This window comes from Penaeus vannamei, chromosome 20, assembly GCF_042767895.1.
Source record: "Penaeus vannamei isolate JL-2024 chromosome 20, ASM4276789v1, whole genome shotgun sequence".
Taxonomy (NCBI): domain Eukaryota; kingdom Metazoa; phylum Arthropoda; class Malacostraca; order Decapoda; family Penaeidae; genus Penaeus; species Penaeus vannamei.
This window is the reverse complement of record NC_091568.1, coordinates 27,107,497-27,112,496: the sequence shown is the minus strand read 5'-3', so window position 1 is coordinate 27,112,496 and position 5,000 is coordinate 27,107,497. Positions and strand designations below refer to the sequence as shown.

Sequence of the window (5,000 nt, the reverse complement as noted above, 5' to 3'; positions counted from 1 at the left end):
ATAAGGAAAGGAGGAGGAGAAAGACTAATACAAACACATACATATATATGTATATGCAAGTCTATATATATACTTATATAAAAATATGCATATATATGTATATATATATATATATATATATATATATATATATATATATATATATATATATATATGTGTGTGTGTGTGTGTGTGTGTGTGTGTGTGTGTGTGTGTGTGTGTGTGTGTGTATGTCTACGTTTGAATAAATATTTGTATATATTTCTTTAAACGTATACATATATACATATACATATTCATATATGTGTATACATAAAGACAGATTGATAGATATAACATTCTCTCTCGCTCTCTCTAATAATATATATATGTGTGTGTGTGCCCCAGTTATTTAGTCTAGTGGGCGGAAGGATGGCTGCAAATACAGACTGTAAGGCTAATAATAGTAGAGGCTAGAAATGTTGCGTTGCCAACGACCTGGAGTCTACGTTGCGTACCAGAATTTGACATTGGCGCTGGTATATTTCTGGCACTGGAGCCCGATGGATCTGCATGTGATAAACCGACACCAGAGTCATAGTATTAAAAGTACACTTGCTTGGCTCGTAAGGGAATCGAACCCTAGACATCTGCGTTATTAGCACGGCGCTCTAACCAACTGAGCTAACAGGACCTTAACCTATTTGAAAATCTTTCTCACAATGAACTGTCAGTCAACAAATTGTATTGAAGATTATTAAAAGTAGCAATTTACCATCAATATAGGGAAACAACGCATAATCATTATCACCAATCATAGAAATGATGCAGCGGTCCTAATGACCTGGCCACCCTGCCAGAATAACTCTTAAATCATATAAAGGAAGAAGAACGCATAATCATTACCATACAAGATCCTTGCAAAAAAAAAAAAAAAAAAAAAAAAAAGGCCGAGGTTTGATGCCAGACTCACCCCAACGTGTTGAACACACACACACACACACACACACACACACACACACACACACACACACACACACACACACACACACACACACACACACACACACACATATATATATATATGCACATATGTGTGTGTGTGTGCATATATATACATATTTATATATATGCTCAGATCTAGATACCTTACTGGAATGATACAGGTTGCTGAATAATTGTACACACACACACACACACATAGATATGTATATGTATATATGTGTGTGTTTGTGTGTGTGTGTATCTTGAGATAGGGAAGGGAGAAGGAGAGAGACTCATACACACACATACATATATATGTATATGCAAGTCTATATATATACTTATATATAAATATGTATATATATATGTATATATGGGCAACTATATATATATATATATATATATATATATATATATATATATATATATATATATATATATATATATGTCTACGTTTGAATAAGTATTTGTATATATATATATATATATATATATATATATATATATATATATATATATATATATATATATATATATATATTTCTTTAAACGTGTACATAAATACATATACATATTTATAGATGTGTGTGTACATAAAGACAGATTGATAGATATAACATTCTTTCTCTCTCTCTCTCGCTCTCTTTAATAGTATATATATGTGTGTGTGCCCCAGTTATTTAGTCTAGTGGGCGGAAGGAAGGCTACAAATACAGAGTATTAGGCTAATAATAGTAGAGGCTAGAAATGTAGCGTTGTCAACGACCTGGAGTCTACGTTGCGTACCAGAATTTGACATTGGCACTGGTATATTTCTGGCACTGGATCCCGATGGATTTGCATGTGATAAACCGACACTTGAGTCATTGTATTGAAAATTTGATGCTTGGCCCGTAAGGGGATCGAACCCTCGACATCCGCGTTATTAGCACGGCGCTCTAACCAACTGAGCTAACAGGCCCTTACCCTTCTTGAAAATCTTTCTCATAGTGAACTGTCAGTCAACAAATTGTATTGAGGATTATTAAAAGTAGCAATTTACCATCAATATAGGGAAACGACGCATAATCATTATCCCTAATCATAGAAATGACGCGGCGGTCCTAATGACCTGGCCACCGTGCCATCCCTTGACCTTGGCCCTGGTTTATTGTTAGGGAAAAGGCCTGAGAAATTGGCTGCCGACGAACAGACTCCGGAGACAGTGTACTATATCTATCTATCTATCTATCTATCTATCTATCTATCTATCTATCTATATACGTATATATATACGTATATAATATGAATAACGATAATGTCCATAATAACAATGCTCTTCCCGAGTTCCTCTTCGGAATAATAATCATCCAAACGCTTTTTATTATTCGTCTGAATAATAAAACTCGTGAAAAGTTCGAATCGTTACCTGTTATTTTCATTTCTTGTTGTGGTTGTTTTTTTCTTTTTTGTGTACAGTTTACCGTGTTAGTGCTTCTACTGATATATATATATATATATATATATATATATATATATATATATATATATATATACATATAAATACATATATATTTATGTATATATACATATATATGTATATATATTTACACACATGCATATGTTATTCATATATGTTTATATATGTATATATATGTATCTATCTACATATACATATGTATAAATATGTATTTGAGTGTATGCGTTGGTGTAATATATATTTATAAATATGTATGTATATATATATATATATATATATATATATATATATATATATATATATATATATATATATATTATATGTATATGCGTGTGTTCGTGATATATATATATATATATATATATATATATATATATATATATATATATATATGTACATACATATATAGATGACAGGTATATGTATACGAGACGAAAGCTCAGAAGAGGAAATCCTCCGAAACGAAGCAGGAAAAACTTTGTTCGTATTTCTCGGCTTTTTGCTCTCCTGAACGAGAACCATCTCATCTGGGAAGGCACCTCAGATGCTACGGTTTTCTATTCAGTTCTGAGAAGATTTGAACACATGCAAGCCTAGCTGCCTTTGCATCAGATCCTGAGCAAGAAATAGTCCGGCTTATATGCGTTAGAAAAGTAATAGAAACCGAATTTATTCTGTCCAAACATTTGCAGTCGGAAGGAAGACTGCAAGTAAAAACTGTTAAACTATTAATAGTAAAGGCTAGAAATGCAGCGTTGCTAACGACCTTGAGTCTCCGTCTTGTCTGTGTACAAGTGACCTTGACACTGGCATATATATATATATATATATATATATATATATATATATATATATATATATATATATATATATATATATATATATATATATATATATATGTGTGTGTGTGTGTGTGTGTGTGTGTGTGTGTGTGTGTGTGACACTTGGGCCTGATAGAATGGAGTCCGATGAGGTAAGGTAAGAAATTAGGCCGGCAACCGCAATCGGCGCTCTAACCAACTGAACCAACAGACGGTTATTAATATTTATAGCTTACCATCAACACAGATTACTGCTAGATTGAATCGCAGTAGGATCTTAGGACTGGAAATGCTTAGACAGAGCAAAATAAATTCGGTTTCTAACGCATAACGAAGACTAATTATTTCTTGCTCAGGATCTGGCATGCGTTCAAATCTTCTTAGAACTGAATGGAATACCGTAGCATCTGAGTTGCCTTCCTAAATAAGATGGGTCTCGTTCAGGAGAGGAAAACGCTGAGAAATACGAACAAAGTTTATCCTGCTTCGTTTCGGAGGATTTCCTCTTCTGAGCTTTCATCTCGTATATACTCCTTGGAGACCACGGAATGCGCTGAAGACCAATCCGTTGACAACGTGATCGGACTCAGGTGGAAGGATAAGAGCTAATCGCAACGAAGAATTGCTAAGGTGTACATGAAGGAAACACATACTTATACGGTTCTAGGATACTATGTCACGGGGAAACTATGTCGCGGTCCTAATGTTGCCACATCGCGCTGTGACACAGCGTCCGTTTCGCAAGTGGATAAAATGTCGCGGGGAAGGCACGTTGCCATTTATGTCAGCACATCGCCTGTTCATTGTCGACAGATAAGATTAGGAAGAAGTGTTGAAATTGCAGCGAAAATGATTTAGTATATAGAATACATAATAACACTAGTATGAGACATAACCATTTTTTTTTCTCTCTCTAGGTAATGAAATATTGTGTGATGAGCATACCTTTATTGTTCAGTGGGGATCACCATTACTTTGGCTATTTGATCCAGATATTGCAAATCTACAAAGGTATGTTTCTAATTTTGTAATAAGGGATTTGATCCTCTTATTTACGAGCTGGTACTTCTGACCCGAGGGATGCTTCCTGCCAGCTGCAACCTCTGCACTCAGAAAATTCCTCTGGAAGGCGTTCATTGTTGCCTTCTCAAAATCTGTCATTATTGTTACTGGATTGCATGATAAACCAGGCGGTATTAGCTTTAACACCTCGTACATTTTATTATATATCTCTTCATTCTTTCCTGACAAAAATGCATAGACGCAAGGATATGTTATACCACCAAAGTATGCATGGAATGTGTACTGCTGCTTGTATCCGACAGGGGCACTTTAAACGTTCCATCACCAAACCAATGACGAGACGGCAAGAAATTTCAAATCAGAGTCTGCTGCGAAGATCATCACCCCATCATCTTCATAAGGAAGGAAGGCCTCTCCGCTTAACGTTGTCCAAAATGGCTGAAGATCAGACACACCTGCCTTTTGCCGCACTCGCCTCAGCGTCCTCTTGATGGCGTCTGCCGTTGTAATAGATGCGCCCAGCCGACTTCAACTCTAGCGTCAAATGTGTTGACAATATGTGCGATGAGCTCTACTGTTGCGGCAGCACGTTCCTTCATTGCTGCTAGTATCCCCTCCACCTCAGCCTTCCCAGGGACAGCAGGATGTCTGTGGATGGGGTTTTGCCACTTCACTATTTCCCCATTAACGGTGTGAACCCTGGCACCACAGGTTCTGTCCGCATCTCCACACAACTTTGTCCTGATGGTCCCTTT

At 35.9% G+C, this 5,000-nt stretch overlaps 1 non-coding gene across 1 annotated transcript; it reads right to left on the bottom strand.

The window, feature by feature from the left end:
* Positions 1–1,829: 1,829 nt before the first annotated feature.
* On the bottom strand, positions 1,830–1,903 carry TRNAI-AAU (transfer RNA isoleucine (anticodon AAU)). Its single transcript has one exon. It is a non-coding gene; the product is annotated as a tRNA-Ile (tRNA).
* Positions 1,904–5,000: the final 3,097 nt, after the last annotated feature.